General features: G+C 34.3%; 1 pseudogene; it reads right to left on the minus strand.

Annotated features, from left to right (window-relative positions):
* LOC107842413 overlaps positions 1 to 20,640 on the minus strand; it is a 51,600-nt pseudogene extending 30,960 nt beyond the window's left edge.
* Positions 20,641 to 21,273: the final 633 nt, after the last annotated feature.

A 21,273-nucleotide genomic window follows, 5' to 3' on the forward strand; every position in this document is an offset into this window, starting at 1 on the left:
GATTGTGTATGCATAAAAAACATATCAATACATTTTGTATAAAATGTATATGCTTCTAATGTATTTCAATTGAACTTGCGCATTACTATTTAGATGTTTTTAAATATATAAAGTGTATAATAATTGTATATGTTCTATAAATATACATTGGTTATACATTAATTACACTGTTATTACATGCAAATTGAATAAAAATAGAAATGAAGAGGTACATTACATTGACTTTTCTCTATTATAACTATCTCCATTCTATTGGAGTTGGTAGTATCTACAAAATCATATCAGCAGTTTAATCTTGTATAGAATAATCATTGTTTTGATAGATTTGCCTTATATATGTAAATGATTTTATAGACATTAAGAATTTGTACTTATTACAATTGGTGTATCTTTATGTTGTTAAAGAAAAGAAATAAGAAACATGTGCCTGTTAAGGATATTTGTAGTGCTGCGTGCTAAAATAACTTTGACACTACAAATTACTAAATAATAAAATAGCAAAACGACCAAAAAAAAAAAAAAGAAAAGAGAAAGGCAGTAGCGACAAAAAGGCCTAAATGGCTACATTTTGGCAATGCAAAAACAGTGGCCACTCGGTTGACAATACTTTAGGCCGAGTAGCTATTTTTATCTAGTCCAAAGCTAAAAGGGCTCTATTTTTTAATTAAAAATTTCAAAGGGCACTAGAATTTGTATAGAAAATCCATAGTTATACAAAATATGTTTTTGTATAAAATATTTATAAAAATGTATAGAGTGTATAGAGAAGTTGTATAAAATACATATCTGAATAGTAATTGCAGTTGTATAGAATTTGTATAGAAACTGTAGAATTGTTATATAGAATACTTCTCTGTATATAATGTGTACAAAAACTGTATAATTATTGTATAAAATATGTATTTGTCTATGATATGTATGAAAATTGTATCATTATTGTATAGAATATATATCTGAATAATTATTATAGATAAAAATTATATAATGTGTATAAAAACTATATAATTGTTGTATAAAATATATATTTTTGTATATGATGTGTATAGAAACTGTAGCATTGTTATATGAATATGTATCTGTATAGAATATGTATAGAAATTGTATCATTGTTGTATAAAATTTTTGTATCCGTCATGATTGTGTATGTATAAAAAAAACATATCATTACATTTTGTATAAAATGTATATGCTTCTTATGTATTTCAATTGAACTTGCACATTACTATTTGGATGTTTTTAAATAGGCAAAATAGCTCGATGAACCCTTGCACTATGTCCGTTTTGTAATATGGATACTCCTACTTAAATGTTTGTAATCTGGACCCTTGAACCCATTAAAAATAAACATTTTAAAAACTTTTTTGGTGAGTGTAACACACTCGCCCCACGTCAGCTTCCATGTCATTTTAAATACTACATTAAATTCCATATAATTTTTAAAATGCCACATAAGAAATTAAATATTAAAAAACTAAAAATTTAAATTAAAAATTAAAAACATTAAAAATTAAAATGATAGTGGCCATCGGCTCTCTCTACTCCAACTTCACTCTTTTCCATCTCTCTCCTCTCTCTGCTCCATCTCTTCCACCGCTATCGGTGTGACAGCCACCCGCGAGCTTACCCCACCAAAAATCCCCAAAAGTTGTTGAGCCAAACGCCAACAATTTACAATTGAATGCTACACCACCAATTGCGAATTCCGGTGACGGTGCCGCCGCCGCGTCTGAACGGCAAACTGGAAAAGTCCCACACCAGAAAGGGCGCCTCCTCACGGGGAACAAAATCCACCAAAAAGTCTCAAAAGTTTGTGGATCAAATACCATCAATTTTGGTTCATTTTCTGCGTCATAGATCAGACTAATTTGGCGTTAATAGTGGTATTGCCATGGTAGCCTTGGCCATAGATTAATTTACCTTTTAGAATCTAAATATCAATCATTGGTCTAATGCCCGTTGATTCTGTAACATGCTTGTAGAGATTTCTTTTGTTGATATTGGCCTAAAATTTTAGCTGAGACATGTTTCATTAGTATAGATAGAGAACTTAAGTTGGTATCAACAAAGAAAGACTGCACTCTTTGCAGCTATGTCATCTGTATATATTCCGAAGAAGTAGAATACCTCCTAGTGACATTATGGCTGTCTTTTATTGTGTTTTACTCTTGTTTGACTGTTTCTATCATTGATAATGGCTTACTATTCTTGTACTGAAATGTAATATTTTGGGAAGAAAAAAGAACAAAGAGCCAACACCAGCTTGGTTGTGTCAATCGCGGGGGGACTTTTTTTTTTAAATTGTTTTAAATTATTTTAATATAAAATTGATCAAAAAATAACCTCACTCGCACCCCAAGCACGTGCCTACACGCATTTCGTCCTACTCAGTCATTTTAATGCCACATAGGTCCGGTCAACAGTCAAAGGGTTTAAAATATTGCTTTTTAATGGGTTCAAGGGTCCAGATGACAAACATATAAGTAGGAGTATCCACATTACAAAACGGACATAGTACAAGGGTTCATCGAGCCATTTTGTCTTTTAAATATATAAAGTGTATAATAATTGTATATGTTCTATAAATATACATTGGCTATACATGAATTATACGATTATTTCATGCGAATTGAATAAAAATAGAAATGAAGAGTTACATTACATTGACTTTTCTCTATTGTAACTATCTCCATTCTATTGGAGTTGGGGGTGTCTACAAATCGTATTAACAGTTTAATCTTGTATAGAATAATCATTGTTTTGATAGATTTGCCTCATATATGTAAATGATTTTCCAGACATTAAGAATTATTATTTATTACAATTGGTGTATCTTTATGTTGGTAAAGAAAAGAAATAAGAAACATGTGCCCGTTAAGGATTTTGTAGTGCTGCGTGCTAAAATAACTTTGACACTACAAATTGTTAACTAATAAAATAGCAAAACAACCAAAAAAAAAAAAAAGAAAGAAAAAGGCAGTAGCGACTAAAAGGCCTAAATGGCTACATTTTGTCAATGCAAAAACAGTGGCCACTCGGTTGACAATACTTTTGGCCGAGTAGCTATTTTTTATCGAATCCAGAGCTAAAAGGACTCTTCTTTTAATAAAAAATTTCAAAGGGGAGACTTGATTTGGAAAAAAACTAAATGGGACAAAACGCTGTGGGTCCAGCGACTTGCAAGTCACCTGGCACCCAACGACTTGCATGGCGTGATTATTTGTGCAAGCTTTGTTGCAACACGTGAAGACCTATATAAATCCTCAATTCTCAAGTATAGAAACATCTCAAGTTGAGTATTTATTCTTGTTCAACTTACAGTTTCACTCGAGTATTTATTCTGTTCAACTTACGGCTTCTTGTATTAAAAATGAATCAAGATACAGTAAGAGTAAGTTTATATTGGGTATGGTAAAATTTTATATGAAGCTAGTTCTATAATATATATTCAAGCCTTAAAATACAAATTTTAAGAGCTTTTCTTTTTCTTTGTTAGAATCTTTTGGCTTTTTTCTTTGTCATTACTTTTCACTTTTCTTCTCTAAGAGCTTTCCTCTTCTGTTCCCTAGCTTTGGGGTGCTTCGAAATGCTATATTTGCATATAGTGTTACTCCCTTCATTCCTTTTTAATTTCTCCCTTCGTTTTTGGTAAGTCAGTTTAACTAAGTTTCAAAGCCAAATTAGATTAGATTAATTTAATTTTATTAGATTAAAATTTAGAGATTCAAAAATTACATGAAAAGTACTATATTAAGATCAGTGGCAGAGCCAGACATTTTACAAAGGGTGTGCAAAATTTTTTATCATGAATGACGTCAATAATTTTTTTTTTACCAAATACAAATCGTCCAAATTTTCCCCTCAATTTGAGTTGCTTTTAGTTATAAAAATACATAATAAATATAACCTTAAATGGTAGTTTTGTAATGAATGAGTCAAGATTTTGACTGAAACGCATCACACATTCAAGAAAACATAACACTAATTTATCGATTTTTACTTAGATTTAAAGTTATTTTCATCTTTGATTTTGCTACTCTTAATTTTTATGGATGTTAAATTTCTTATGTTTTATAGATAATGTGTGAAATTCATAATAAAATTTTTAAATCTTAGTTAGTTCTCCTTATTCAACCCTACATGAAAGAAACTAACCCGTTTAAATTTTTTTGGCCCAAACCTCCTAATAACCTATTGAGAATGGAATGAAAAATACAGTGATGTGTGTGTAATTGCACACAATCTTTCCTTTTTTTTTTTAGAAACTTAGTTTGATATTATTTTATGTATTTAATACGAATAATTAAATATCCAAATTAAAGTTTCAAGTAAATATAATAAGTGTCCACTCTATCTTAATTTATGTGACATATTTTCCTTTTTAGTCCTTCTAAAAAAATGTTATATAAAATTGAAAACAATTTAACTTTAAAATTACTTTAAGCTAAATAAAATGATTAAGTATACAATAATTAATTAATATCTTACAAATTGTGATGGAGAAGAAATATCTAACTAATTCTCCTAAAAAAGAAACTCAAATAATATTAACTTTGGTTTTAATTGAGGGATTGTGGGTGGGGGAGCGAGATAGGTAAAAGAAACAGAATTGAAAAATAAAAAGGAACTAAAAAAGAGAGTTGGTTAATTAGTGGACCCATAAAAAACACTTACAAGGAGAATTACATGATGTGAGTTTTGACAAAAAGTAAAGCCGAGATTCGATCCTCCGAACCTCAGTAATATTTTGCACGACCTTTCGCACTGAGCCAAAGGCTTCATCCATCACATGGTGTACAAACCCATTATATATTAATATTTTATAAAATTTGACCTATATACATGGTATAATTTTTTGACGAACGGTGTTCATATACATACGCTTGATTGGCTGTAGCTTCGCTCATGATTAAGATATACATCTGAAAATATTGATCAAAATTTATATTTTACAACTTGAATATAAATTACTGAACCAACTTCATAAAACTTTACTACCCCAATATAAATTTACTTACTATATCTTGATTCATTTTTAATATAAGAAACTGTAAGCTGAACAAGAATAAATACTTGAGTGATACTGTAAATTGAACAAGAATAAAAACTTGAGATGTTTCTACACTTGAGAATTGAGGATTTATATAGGCTTTCATGTGTTGCAACAAGTTTTGCACGGAAATCACGCCATGCAAGGATGGCAAGCAACTTACAGCAAGTCGCTAGACACTAGGTGACTTACAAGTCGTTGGACCCACAACGTTTTGTCCCCTTTAGTTTCTTTCCAAATCAAGTGTCCCTTTTAGAATTTTTGATTAAAAAAGCCCTTTTGACTCCGAACTCCATTTTTATCCATTCCCCAAAATTTTAACAGAGTATTTATTCATTCCCCAAAGTTTTAACAAAATACAAAATTGAGTAAATTTAGATAGTACAAGGGGGAATAGTCAAACATAATGTATTAATCAAATTCTAAAAGCAACACTTCTCAAATGAATTGGCCAAACATCACTCTTATTCTTTGGTTAATATAAGATGTGGACTCATAATTAGGTATGTATTGTACTTCATTATAATTGGCCATCTAATTCTCCTTTTACTTTTCACAAGAGACAATACAAAAAGATTTCCTTAAACTAGTACATGATTTTCAAATCACACTTAAATCATGCTGTGGTCCTATGTCCCCTCTATAGTTGTTCAAAGTGGTATTAATACTCCTTCCCAATTCCGTCATTTGTGGTGCTTGCACAACCATTAGTGCGTGTGGAAAGCTCCAATATTATTGTAGTTTACGATATCTTTCATAGTTTGCACTCCTATTATTTTAATTTATTTATCTTATTTCGTCTTAGTCCATTTTAAAAAGAATGTTTCTTTTTATTTTTGACAATTCTTTAATTCTAACTTTCCGCATGGCATATTAAAACCACTAGATTAAAGAGCATTTTGATTCATTCAACATATCTTTGTCAAGTCAAAACCAACGGAGCAAGTTGCTCTTTTTATTTTCCTTTCTCTAAAAGTTCATATTCTCAATGAAATCTATCAAAAATGTGCTCGTTGTTGCTTTCTATTGGAAATCTCAGGTTTCTGATGGGATGGAACATACGCAAGTAAAATCTATTTTTCTAATAATGTGTAACATCGACAATTATTTTAAGGGAAATTCAAACAAAATATCTTCTTTTCTTTTTGAAACTTTACAAATTATCCATCTTTCCTTCTCATTTTTTGTATTTTTTTTCCTTTGCTAATTGTTGAGTTTGTTACTTGTCAACACTAAATGAAGACACTACGAGTAGGAAGCAACTGAAACAAATTTATAGACAACATGCTTATTTGGGTCTTGCTCTAACAACACACAATTATCAACCAAAATCTTACATTACATTTGTAGGATCTTCATGCCATCTATGAAATGGAAACGATCAGGTTTTGGGGGAAGAAGATGAAGGAATAATGGGGGCATTGATGGTGTCTATCTTAATGAGTAAAGAATAAGGGATGAAGAAGGAATTGGTATGGGAGAGAGATGTCTGATGTAAAAAGGGAATTGGTGGGGGTGGAGTTGTCTGATATAAAAAAGTAATAGTAGTAGTAGTAACTGCTTTAGGTGGTGTCTCGAAGAAGAACATGGAATCAGGGGGATAAGATAAGAAATAATGTAACTTACAAGCATGAAAAAACGGATTTTTTTCAATGAAGTTCATATAAGTGATATATGCTAGCTGAGAGTAGGTTTTAATTTTATTAGAGGAATTATAAAATTATTGTTATTATTTATATTTATTTAACTTAATTTTCACTTTGGAGGCCTTTATGTGCTCTCCCTTCTCATAAAATGCATTCACCAGGATCATGAGAAAGCCATATCGTTAGTATTGGATCTATTGTTGCATTCCCTTGTAAGAAAATTATGAAGCTTCTGGTTACGCTTATCATAATTCCATTTAGAAGAAAAAAATACAATGAGCATACCTGCAAACACTAAATTACGATTCCAGCAAGCATCTGTCACCCAAACTCTTCATCATCCTTCCATGCCAATTCGTTCCCTGTGCATGAATAATCCAGACATGAAGCAAACTTGTCTTGGAAAAGGAAGATTCAAGAACCTTTTATTCATAAAACCAGCATCACCTGCAAATAACTGAGGCATTGGGAACTTTGCAGCATAATCTTTGATTCCTTGTTTAATCTCCTTGAAAATCTCTTTTGGTTGACGAGCTTCCAGTTTTTTTATCATCCATTCTTCAACCCTTGGGAGTTTCATCTCCGAAAATAGCTCTTTGATCTGGTTGAATGACTTGAATTGGTTGGTTCCTTTTCTTGACACTGATCCCCGCTAAGAAACAAGACAGTACAAAGTTTCCTGGATCACTTTATTTCGCAAACTCTGATAGTTTCTGTGGGCTAAATTGTTCATCCGGAGGGATGCAGCTGTCTCTCTTGAACACGCCCTTCATCTTTTCTGTTTAAGAAGAAGAATATTGTAGTCCGTATGATTTCTGTGACCAGAAAGTTATACTAGAAGAGTGTGGAAAGTTGATTTAAGAACCCACGTCTTTTTTTTTTCTTTTTTCTCCAGCTTTTTACATACAACTCCTAGTCCAGTTGGGATTCCTACTTTTGGTAGGAAATTGATTAGTTATTTATGTTATTTTTGGTAGAAATAAATTGCTTTTTATGGTAAGTTTACCCTATTTTCTTTGTAATAAAAACTATTTAAGTTGCTAGTTAATGATCAATAACAAGTATCTTTTACCAAAAAAGAATTAACCTCTGCATATTCTCTTCTTTTAACTCCATCTCTATTTCAATGATTATCTTTTGAATTTAATTGTTGCGTTATTTTCCTCTAACATTTGTAAAACTAATAATTGGTATCAGAGCTTTAATCTTGAGGGACTTGTGAGTTATGCATCAAGCAGATTCAGCGGACGCCATGATCAGAGAAACAAGTTTTTCTTTAATGGCACCACCAACTTTCGATGGAGAAAGTCATCAAATTTAGGCAGTTAGAATGCAGACATATCTGAAAGCTTTGGATCTCTAGAAATTTATCGAAGATGAATACGAGATAGCTCCCTTGCCAAAAAATCCCACGGTGGTGCAGATTAAAACTCACAAGGAGAGGAAAACTAGGAAATCAAAGGCAAAAACAGGCTTATTTACTATAGTTTTATCTAATGTCTTCACTTGTTTCATGTCTTTGAAATCAGCGAAAGAGGCATGGGATTATCTTAAGACTGAGTATGAAGAAGATGAAAGGATTTGAGGGATGTAAGTGTTGAATCTGGTTCGTGAGTTTGAGCTGCAAAGGATGAAAGAAAGTGAAACCATAAAGGAGTACTCTGACCGACTTCTTAATTTAGCAAATTGCATCAGATTGTTAGGTTCCACTTTCAACGATTCAAGGATCGTTGAGAAAATCCTAGTAACGGTACCTGAAAGATTTGAGGCTACTATAACAACCTTAGAAAATAATAAGGACTCATCCAAAATAACACTAGCAGATTAAGTGCTTTTCAAGCGCAAGAGCAACGATGTGTTATGAGACAAGAAGGAGCTGTTGAAGGTGCCTTAACAGCCAAACATCACGATGAGGGACATTATAAGAAGAAGAAGAAGAATAATAAGTACCAAAAAATTGATGGATAATGTGAACGTACAACAACAAATACAAAGCAAGTAGTTTCAAAGGAAACTACCTTCTGTGTAAGCATTGCGGCAAGCTTGGACACACACCTTTCAACTGTTGGAAGAGGCCTAATTCTAAGTGCACTAAGTGCAATAAACTTAGGTATGGAACGATCATATATAAGAACAATAATCATCAACAATATGTAAAGGCTTGAATTGTTAATGAACAAGAATAAGATAAACTCTTTGTCACATCGTGTTTTACAAGCAGTATTTCAAGCGAGTCTTTGCTGATCGATAGTGGATGCACAAATCATATGACTTGTAATAAAGATATTTTTAAATATTTGAGGCCTACTAAAATTATAAAAGTTAGAGTCAGCCATGATGGTCATATTCTAGCAAAAGGAATGAGAACCATTACAATTGAAACATAATCGGGCACTAAAATATTTTCTGATGTTCTTTATGTACCCGATTTGGACCAGAACTTATTACATGTTGGTCAATTATTAGAAAAAGGTTTCAAATTGTATTTTGAAGATAAAATATTTCTAGATCAAGGAAGCATCTTTACAAGACCTATTAAAGTCAAAGTGAGAGGCAGAAGTTTCTTATTAAATCCATTGGAAGAAGAGCATAAAGTGTATTCAACAAAAGAAAATGTTGCTGAGTTATGGCATAGGAGACTCGGGCACTATCATTATTAAGGGCTTGTCAAAATACAAAAATTGAATATGGTGGAGAACCTACCCAATTTGGAAGTTAACGCTACTGAATGTCATGCCTGCCAATTTGGTAAACAACACAGAAAACTTTTTCAAAATCAACTTGGAGAGCGTCACAAAAGTTGTAACTAATTCACACTAATGTTGACGAACCTCAAAGAACTCCATCACTATAGGGTAGCATCTGTTATGTTCTTTTTATTGACGATTTTACAAAACTATGCTGGATTTTTTTCTTGAAATTCAAGTCGGAAGTTATTGGTGTATTATGAAAATTCAAGAAATTGGTGAAAAATCAAAGTGGTTGTAAGATTCAAGCTTTGAGGTCTGATAATGGAACTGAATATACCTCAATGGAATTTTATTCATTCTGTAAGGATGCCAGAATTATGCATGAACTTATAACTCTATACACACCAGAACAAAATGGTGTTAGTGAAAGAAAAAATAAATAGATAATGGAGATGGCCAGTGTATGTTACATTAGATGGAGCTGCCTAAAAAATTCTGGGCAGATGTAGTAAATATTGCAGTCATTGTGCAAAATCAACTTCCAATGAAGGCTTTGGAAGATAAAACACCATTTGTGTAACGCCCCGGAAAACAGGTCTTGGAGCGTCACACGGTGCTTGAGGCTACGAGTAGCCCTATGCTAACCCTTTGAGCCATTTTCATTCAGTTCAACACAAATCAATGGGGTTCCATAAATAACCCTCAAATATCAACAGAGTAATCATCATCCAAGAATAAATGAATTTTAGAAAGATAACAAAATACGGCTTATTAGTCAACTCCCAACATCTATACCAGTCTGACAAGCCTCTAAGAAAATCAATAAAACCAGTGAGCCATTGAGACATACCCCAACTGAATCATACTCAGTTATCAAATGTAAATAATTCCATGAAACCAACACTAGACATCACGTCCTCAGAACATGAGGACTCATCCCAACAGAGGATATAGAACAGCGTGCCTGAAGAATCATTGTTGAACCTGAAACTAGCACCTAATCCTACATTCCAAGAAAATGCAGCCCACATTCGAAGATGTGGGTCAGTACCATAGAAAGGAACCGAGTATATGGGGGTGTATGCAGTTGTATAAACATCATCATCATAAATAGTTATAAGAAATATGCAGGATGTATGAAGGAATCACATAGCCCGGAGAAAATTATCATAATCATGAGAGGATGAAATAAGTACAATAACACATGTGAGTCACCATATAATTTGTCAATCACTTTCAGTTCATCAAGAATATCAATTCTCATAATGTAAGTATCATTTAAATCTTTTGAGTGAATAACTTTACCAATTCCACTTTCAAATCACTTCACTATTCACCATAGACACAAGAAAACACATACATACTGGGAGATCCTATAACCGATATAAACCATATGAGCTACATGGTGTCCAACGTACAACCCACGTTGGGGAGAGCCGTCCTATCCTTGCCATCGGAGTAGGACTATCGATATCAAATCCACACAAACTAGTGATCACTATATAAATCAGCCTCAGGCTCACTCCTACGGGGGCATGTAGTTCTAGGAAAGTAAGGTCGCTTTATACCTCCTACTCGGTGCTAAAGATTTCTTTCGGACTTAGCTCAGATTATTTCAAAGACAATCCACAACAAAATAATTTCAGTAATATATAAATATATATCGGGAGCCATCATACTTCCCATCTATCAAAATCAACGATGTTGGGGATTTCTTTCATACTCGAGTTTGAAACAACTCCATTAAGATCAAAAGGTCAAATCATTCAAAATATCTCAAATATTCAACATCAACGTGCTTATAACACACACTTTCTAAAAAAACACAATTTCCAATAGGGATTCACGACCCAAATATCAAAATTATGATAAATATCGTTCAAGATTCATGCTTTATATCACCACACATGTAAATTCATCTTTTAAAATCATAAACATCAAGATTTCATAATAATCATCATAAGATATGGGTTCATGCTTCAAATTCATAAAAATCAAATAAAAATCATGCCTTTGTAAAGAAAATTACTTTTGGGAACAAGAACGAAAGAGAGTTCTTGTTGAAAAACCCCACATACCTTGAATGATGAACTTTAGATCGATACTCATTTTTGAGATGTTAATCGTTCCTTTGAATGATGGTTCTTGGAGTTCTTGAACTAGGAACTTGGAATCTTGAATAAATTTGCAGAATTAATGGTGAACTTTGAAGGTTCTTGAAGTTGGATGTAGGAGCTTAGGGTTTTCTTTTTGAGGGAGTTTGATGAAATATAACATATAATGCTTCTAATAGGCTTTAATATAGGGTTTGGATGGATTTTGGGTGAGGGGGAATGACCAAAACGCCCCTAAAAATCAAAAAATTCTCGAATCTGTCCTTTGGTGGACTGTTTTGCTAGTCTGAAGTAGATCAACCATAACATTTTACTTCGATATTCAAATTGGATGAAACCAATTTCATTAGAAAGAGGACTCGTAGAGCTTTCCGTTGATATAGAGTAGATCACCCAGATCATTATGTACAAGGAGTTATGATCGTTTAAATTTGGAGAAAAAATACACCAGGCCTCAGTACTTTTTCCTGCATGTTTTACTGTTTACTTCTATTCACGGTTCGATCGGAATGTTCATAACTCGTCGCTCGGGTGTCTGGTTTGGATGATCCACATATCGTTGGAAATGTTATTCGATACTCTATGCAATGGTGGGTCATAATCTAAGACATTTTGCACGAAAAATTGATAATTCATTCTATAAGATAGAACCCAACACGTTTACGCGCAAAATTTCAATGAAAAATTTCTCGGGGTATTACATCATCCCCCCTTGGAAACATTCATCCTCGAATGACGCTAGACATGCCAAGATTAGATAGGGAATAGAGAATATAACTGAAACCATTCGTTAGACTCATCACCACATCGTTTCTCACTCCGAATGCAATATAGAATGCATAAATTGAAGAAACTACAGCTGAACACATAATAAATGGCAGCTGAACTGCAGTAACTTTTATCAAAAGTGCATGATTTAGGAAAGAACGGTACTTTTGGCTTGATCGGAGTTCACGGAAAATAGGTGCGGGTACTTGGATCGCATATCCGCCTCAGCTTCCCAAGTTGCACCCTCAACAGATTGGTTTCACCACAACACCTTGACCAAGGGAACTTTTTTGTTCCTTAGTCTTCGAACACTGAAATTAAGAATCTCAACAGGAATCTTATCAGAATAAAGATTTTTGTGAATGTCAGCACTCACAGAGGAATCCACTACCACAGCATCGCTAATATGCTTTCTAAGTATGAAGACATGAAATATTGGATGAACAGAGAATAACTCGGAAGGCAACTCGACTTTATAAGCTACCTTACCAATACGGCTAAGAATTTTGTAAGGACCAACATAACGGGGACTAAGCTTCCCCTTCTTTCCGAATCTCTTCACCCCCCTTATGGGTGAAATTTTTAGATATACTAGGTCACCAACTTCAAACTCAAGGTCTCTCCTTCTAGCATCTGTATATGACTTCTGACGACTCTGCGCAATTTTCAACCTTTCCCTAATCAACCTAACTTTTTCCATAGCCTCAAATACCGAATCAGGACCACTCACAGCCGCTTCACCCACCTCGAACCAACCTATAGGTGATATACACTTCCTCTCATATAAGGATTCAAATGGATCCATGCCAATACTAGAGTGGAAACTATTATTGTAAGCAAACTCTATCAATGGTAAGTGATCATCCCAACTTCCCTTAAAGTCAAGTGTACAAGCTCTCAATATATCCTCTAAGGTCTGGATAGTCCGCTCAGCCTGACCATCGGTTTGCTGATGAAAAGAAAAACTCAAAAGAACTTAGGTACCAAGACCCTTCTGAAAAGCTTTCCAAAATTACAAAGTGAACTGAGTACCCCTATCTGAAATAATAGACAAGGGAACTCCATGCATTCTGACTAGCTCTCGGATATACAATCTAGTGTAATCCTCAGCAGTATTTGAAGTATGAACAGGCAAGAAATGAGCAGACTTAGTCAACTTATCAACCAAACCCAAATGGAATCATGATGGCGTCGGAAAAGAGGTAAACCAATCACGAAGTCTATATTTATCTCTTCCCACTTCCAGGTGGGAATACTAAACTCTTCCATCATACCACCAGGTCTTTGGTGTTCAACCTTAACCTGTTGGCACGTTGCACACTTAGCTACAAACGCTGCTATATCTTTCTTCATGCCACTCCACCAATAGATTTCTCGCAAGTCTCGATATATCTCGGTGGCACCAGGATAAATAGAATATCGCACCCCATGCGCTTTAACCATAATCCTCTATCTCAGATCATCAACATTCGAGACACACAATCTACCCTACAATCTCAACACACTATCCCTCCCTTGGGAGAAAACCTCTACTTTTTGGTCCTTTACTGACTCCTTCAGTCTGACCAAACTAGCATCTAAGTATTGCTTTTCCTTCACTTCCGAAACCAAGAAGGATTCAGAACTACTCTAAACCCCTATACTACCTTTAGTAGAGTCAAACAACCTAACCCCCAATCTAGCCAAACGATGTACATCACGAGCCAACTTTTTCTTACCTTCTACCACACAGGGGACGATTTGGCTTACTGCCAGCACTGTACTAGGACCTGGATGCATATGACCTGGTACCTTGCTCCTGCCTACCTCTAGGCATAGGATCACTAGAAGATGACGGTGCTGGCATAGACGAACGATCCTGATACTAAGGGCGACTCCCTCCGTGCGATCTAGTCTGACCCTGTCCGTGTTGCTCGGACCTAGCTCTCTTATTCTCTCTTATTCTATCTCTCTCCTTAATCTTGTCTACCTTAATCTGTTGGGCATGAGTCATCGGCCTAGAAAGATTTATCTCACTATTCAACATAGCATACCTACAATCCTTAACCATATAACTAGACACTCCAGTCACAAACTTACTCATACTAGCCCGATTATCAGCCACTAAGTCAGGAGCATACTTGGCCAACCGATTGAACTTTAGACAGTACTCCCTAGCAGTCATAGAGCCCTGTTGTAGGTTCATAAACTCTTCCACCTTCACCTCCCTCTTCTCTAAAGGGAAAAACTTATCCAGGAATGCATCCTGGAACTCTTGCCAAGTTATAGGGACAACTCCCTCACCTCTACTTTTCCTCCAAGCAACAACCCAGTCATAAGCAAGGTCTTTCAACCTATACGCAGCCACCTCCATACTATGTTCCTCAGATACATGCATCACTTGAGTAATCTTCCGCACCTCCTCTAAAAACAACTGTGGATCCTCTTCAGACTTGGACCCATAGAATTCCAGAAGATTCATCCGCATGAAGTCATGGATCCTAGCAGCAACTGAATCACCTCCCTGCTACTGTGGAGCCAGGGTCGGGTTGGCTTGAACATTTGCAGTAACAACTTGGGCCAGCGCCTGAAAGGCTGCTCGAAATTCAGCATAAGACACGTTTTTATTCAATGGGTCAGCGGGTTGAGGTTGCTGACCATCATTATTTCTCCTCGCTCGATGTGGAGGCTTATTTCTGAAAGAAGAGAGCACGAATCAATAGCAGAGAGAGACACTTTAAGCATGATAGACTTCTGAAAGAAAGAATCACACTTTTTCCTAAAATGTCTTATATCCTCTTGCTTATAGATGTGGCACGCTACACACCGATGATCAAGACTCTACTTAACGTGGCTTGTCAGACTCCCTAGAACACCTTAAAACCTTAGACTCTGATACCAAGTTTGTAACGCTCCAGAAAACAGGTCTCGGAGCGTCACACGGTGCTGGAGGATACGAGTAGCCCTAAGCTAACCCTTTAAGCCATTTTTATTTAGTTTAACACAAATCAATGGGGTTTCCATAAATAACCCTCAAATATCAACAGAGTAATCATCATCCAAGAATAAAAGAATTTCAGAAAGATAACAAAATATGACTTATTAGTCAACTCCCAACATCTATACTAGTCTGACAAGCCTCTAAGAAAATCAATAAAACCAGCGAATCATTGAGACATGCCCCAACTGACTCATACCATTGAGATATGCCCCAACTGACTTATACTCAGTTATCAAATGTAAACAATTTCGTGAAACCAACATCAAACATCACGTCCTCGGAACATGAGGACTCACCACAACAGAGGATGTAAAATAGCGTGCCCAAAGAATCACTGTCGAACCTAGAACTGAGTACCTAAACCTATATTCTGAGAAAATGCAGCCCACATCCAAAAATGTAGGTCAGTACCATGGAAAGGAACCGAATATATGGGGGTGTATATAGTCGTATAAACATCATTATCATAAATATTTATAAAACATATGCAGGATGTATGATAGACTCACATAGCTCGAAGAAAATCATCATAATCATGAAAGGATGAAATAAGTACAATAAAACATATGAGTTATCATATAATTTGTCAATCACTTTCAGTTCATCAAGAATATCAATTCTCATAATGTAAATATCAGTTAAATCTTTTGAAAGAATAACTTTCATAATTCCACTTTCAAATCACTTCACCATTCACCATAGACACAAGGAAACATACACACATTGGGAGATCCTATAACCAACATAAACCATGTAAGCTACATGGAGTCCAACGTACAACCCACGTTGGGGAGAGCCGTCCTATCCTTGCCATCGAAGTAGGACTATCGATATCAAATCCACACAAACTAGTGATCACTATATAAATCAGCCTCAGGCTCACTCCTATGGGGGCACGTATTTCTAGGAAAGTAAGGTCGCTTTATACCTGCCACTCGGTGCTAAAGATTTCTCCCAGACTTATCTTAGATCATTTCAAAGACAATCCACAACAAAACAATTTCAGTAATATATAAATATACATCGGGAGCCATCATGCTTCCAATCTATCAAAATCAACCATGTTGTGGATTTCTTTCACACTCGAGTTTAAAACAACTTCATTAATACCAAAAGGTCAAATCATTAAAAATCTCTCAAATATTCAACATCAACATGCTTATAACACACACTTTCTAAAAAAATATAATTTCCAATTGGGATTCATGACCCAAATATCAAAATCATGATAAATATCATTTAAGATTCTTGCTTTATATCACCACACATGTAAATTCATATTTCAAAATCATAAACATCAAGATTTCATAATAATCATCATAAGATATGGGTTCATGCTTCAAATTCAAAAAAATCAAATAAAAATCATGCCTTTGTAAAGAAAATTACTTTTGGGCACAAGAACGCAAGAGAGTTCTTGTTGAAAAACCCCACATACCTTGAATGATGAACTTTAGATAGATACTCATTTTTGAGATATTAATCGTGCCTTTGAATGATGGTTCTTGGAGTTCTTGAACTAGGAACTTGGAATCTTGAATAAATTTGCAGAATTAATGGTGAACTTTGGAGGTTCTTAAAGTTGGATGTAGGAGCTTAGGGTTTTTTTTTTAGGGAGTTTGATGAAATATAACATATAATGCTTCTAATAGGCTTTAATATAGGGTTTGGATGGATTTTGGGTGAGGGGGAATGACCAAAACGCCCCTAAAAATAAAAAAAATTCTCGAATATATCCTTTGGGGACTGTTTTGATAGTTTGAAGTAGATCAACCATAAAGTTTTACTCTGATATTCAAATTGGATGAAACCAATTTAATTAGAAAGAGGACTCGCAGAGATTCCGTTGATATAGAGTAGATCACCCAGATCATTATGTACAAGGACTTATGATTATTTAAAGTTGGAGCAAAAATATGCCAAGCCTCAGTACTTTTTCCTGCACCTTTTACTGTTTACTACTATTCACGATTCAATCGAAATGTTCATAACTCGTCGCTCGGGTGTCCGTTTTGGACGATCCACATATTGTTAGAAAGCTTATTCAATACTCTACGCAATGGTGGGTTATAATCTAATATATTTTGCATGGAAAATTTATAATTCATTCTAGAAAATAGAACCCAACACGTTTACGCACAAAATTTCAACGAAAAATTTCTTGGTGTATTTTAATTTGAAGCTTGGTATGGGTTTAAACATTTACTAAATTTTCTTAAAGCATTTGGTTGTGTGTGTTTTGTTCATGTTCCTTAGGTTAAACATGACAAACATGACAAGAAGGCAATCCCTGGCATATTTATAGACTATAGTAATGTGTCCAAAGCATATAAGGCCTATTGACCTTAAAGAAAGAAAATTGTCGTAGCTAGAGATATTCATTTTATTGAGGACCAACACTGGAATTGGGAGAAGGCTGAAAAATATTCAACAGTTGAAACTCAATTAGATCTAAATGATCTAGTATGTGATCCTTTTATTAGGGACACAAGATTGATCTATGATATCTATCAAAGATGTAATACTATAATTTGTGAGCCTGAAAGCTATGAGGAAGCAGAAGGGGATGAAAAATGGGTGGCTGCGATGAAGGAGGAGATGATAATGATTGAAAAAAATCAAACCTGGGAGCTTGTTGAGAAACCTCTTGACAGAAAGGTTATTGGTGTAAAATAGGTCTTCATAACAAAGTTGAACACAAATGGTTCCATCAACAAACACAAAGCGAGGCTTGTGCTGAAGAGCTATACTCAGATCATTGGAGTCAACTACTTAGAAACTTTTGCACCAGTTGATTGCTTTGACATAATTAGATTGCTACTAGCGATTGCAACAAAAAAAATGGAAACTTTATCAACTGGATGTTAACTCAGCCTTTCTCAAAGGTCTTCTCCAGCTGGATATTTATATTGAGAAATTAGATGGTTTTGTTTTCAATGGGCAAGAAAATAAGGTTTATTTGCTAAAGAAAGATCTCTATAGTTTAAGGCAAGCACTAAGAGCTTGGTATAGTAGGATTGATGATCATATCTTAGGCTTGGGTTCAGAAAAGGCTTATCAGAGTCCAATCTTTATATAAAACACAAAGGCAATGATATTCTTATTGTATCTCTTTATGTTGATGATCTTCTGTTAACAAGAAATAATTTAAAGTTGGTTGATGAGTTTAAAGAAGAAATGATGTAAGTTTTTGAATATCAGATCTTGGTTTTATGTTCTATTTTCTTGGGATGGATATCAACCAAAGCAAAAGTGAAGTGTTCATTTGCCAAAAGAAATTTGCAAAGAAAATTCTGAAGAAATTTTTAATGGAAGATTGCAAGCCGATGAGCAGTCCAATGAATAAAAAAGAGAAACTTTGTAATGGAGATGGAGTCAATAAAGTTGATGAAGGGTATTACAAAAGCTTTATTGGATGTTTAATGTATTTCACTGTGATAATGACGGATATTCTATTTGTTGTAAGTCTCTTATCTCATTTTATGTGTTGTGGAAGTGAGGTGCATTTTAGAGCAGGAAAAAGAATATTAAGATATATCAATGGAATGGTTGACTATGGTGTAAAGTTTAAGAAGTCTCAAAGCTTCAAGTTGTTTGGTTTCTTAGATAGTGTTTGGGTTGGATCCGTTGATGATATGAGATATACTTCTAGACATTATTTTATCCTAGACTCAGGAATATTGTCATGGTCATCTAAGAAGAAGGAAATTGTTGCACAATCCACTATTGAGGCTAAATTCATAGCCGCAATGACAACTGTACAAGACCTATGGGTTATAAAGATCGTGTGTGATTTACATATGGAATAGAAGGACAATATTGAGATTCTAGTCAACAACTAGGCAACTATTGGAATCTCAAAAAATTCGGTGTCTTATAGGAAGATCAAACATTTCAACATCCAGTTTTATTTCTTGAGAGAAGTGCAACAAAATGAAGATGTGACTCTAATATATTGCAAGTCTGAAAATCAGCTAGTAGACTTATTTACTAAGCCATTTCCAATCAGCAAGTTCATTCTTCTGAGGTAGAAAATTTGAGTTTGTATTTCATAAAACAAGGAGGAGTGTTGAAAGTTTCTTTAAGAATACATGTCTTTTTTTTCTTCTTTCTCCAGCATTTTTACATACAACTTCTAGTCAAATTGGGATTCCTACTTTTGGTAGGAAACTAATTAGTTATTTATGTTATTTTTGGTAGAAATAAGTTGTTTTTTATGGTAAGTTTAGCCTACTTTCAGTTGTAATAGAAACTATTTAAGTTGCTAGTTAACGATCAATAACAAGTGGCTTTTACCAGAAAAGAATTAACCTGTCTGCATATTCTTTTGTTTTAACTCCATCTCTGTTTTAGTGGCTAACTTTTGAATTTAATTGCTACGTTAATTCCCTCTAATAGTTTTAAAAGCAAAAAAGAGAGAGAATTATTTGCCTGAGTGAATATTTGGTTCGCCAGTTTTTACTCTCTTTGGATATGGATTGTCAACTAAATCTCCTAAAATAGGTATTTCCCCTTACTGGGGATCACCAAGATTATTATAGAAAACATAGTCATAAGCCTGATGTCATTCTATATTTCTCCCTGCAGTTCTATCTCCTTTCAATGTATCAAGGTCTTGTTTTCTCAGTTATAATAGAGCATTTGGTGTTTGGCTTGGAAGATAACACTAAACATCATGAGATGATCAAAACACTATATATCTGTTTCTAAAAGACACTATATGTTATGATAAATGCTTTACTCACAGCATTTGAGAAGAAAATCCTTGCCTTTGGCGTTGAACAATTGAGATATATCCAAGAGTTGCATTCAAAATGAATCATTTTTCTGAATGAAACTTGCAGAGACAGTGATTGAAGAAAAATCTTGTCTCTGTGTTGGTTCCAGATGACAAAAGCTCCCAGAAGGCCAAATTCTCGGTCAACCTCAAGTGTCAATTCATACTTAAAACATCTGTTAACATTAAGCTTATTGTGGATACATTTCCCATGATTGGGGTACACTTCTTGACTCAGCTTCCCTTTCTCAGTACTATCTAAATGGAAAAAGGAACCGAAGCAAGTCTAATTATATGTGAAAGAAAAACTAGTAATCATATTTATATATATCAAGTTGCCCTCACTTGGATCAATTTTAGAGAGGTACATTAGTGAAAGAAAAACTATTAATTTTGGTGTCTATGTTAAGTTAGCTCACTTGAGTCAATTTCAGAGAGACTATATAGTTGAATACGAATAGCTTTCCCAAGGCCTGATTTTGCATGGCTATGTTGAATAACGATTTCTTCTTTTATGGACTCTATATGTTTCTTGATTTCCGCCAGTTGAGCCTTCACACTTCCTTGAAACACATTCAGAAAATCAATCAACCTTGAACGTTGTCTCTTATGTTCCATCACCTTCTTCAAATGATATTTGGTGTCAAATTTTGTTGTCATAATATCTGAATTTTTTGATCTTCCACTTTATAAATAATATATAGAAAGTAAAGCTCTTCAATAACCTTCCCAAATTTTTACTAAAATATGCCTTTGAGTCCTATTTCTTGAAATCAAAACATAATGTGGTAATGTCTTATTTCTTGAAATCCCTTGAAATAAGACATTATCACATTATAGGCTAACTAAGCCTAGTCATTACCTATCGTCTTGTCTTTCCTTAGTTTAGATAGATTATACTCAAGGGATAGTCTGTTCACACATTTGTTGGTTTTTACCGCTCTTGACCTTGATTCTCAGTTTTCATCAAAATTTTGGATTACCAGCTCAACAAGAAAAGTGTGCTTAAATTGGACTTTTCATAGTTTGATCCTCAGTTGTTGGGATATTTTGAAGAGGATCATTCAATTTTGAGAGTTTATGCTTTGGATAGCTAACTATCAATTTTGAGGGTCATTCAGATCAGTTATAACTTTGGCTAGAGGTTGCGGGCTTTGATCATCTCCATTTGTACATCCAAGTATGACCTTATGAGCTTATACTTATGCTCGCCAGTATAGATTTTGGTTAGATTAGTTACAGTCATTTGAG

Source organism: Capsicum annuum, chromosome 9 (assembly GCF_002878395.1).
Source record: "Capsicum annuum cultivar UCD-10X-F1 chromosome 9, UCD10Xv1.1, whole genome shotgun sequence".
NCBI classification, from domain to species: Eukaryota; Viridiplantae; Streptophyta; class Magnoliopsida; order Solanales; family Solanaceae; genus Capsicum; species Capsicum annuum.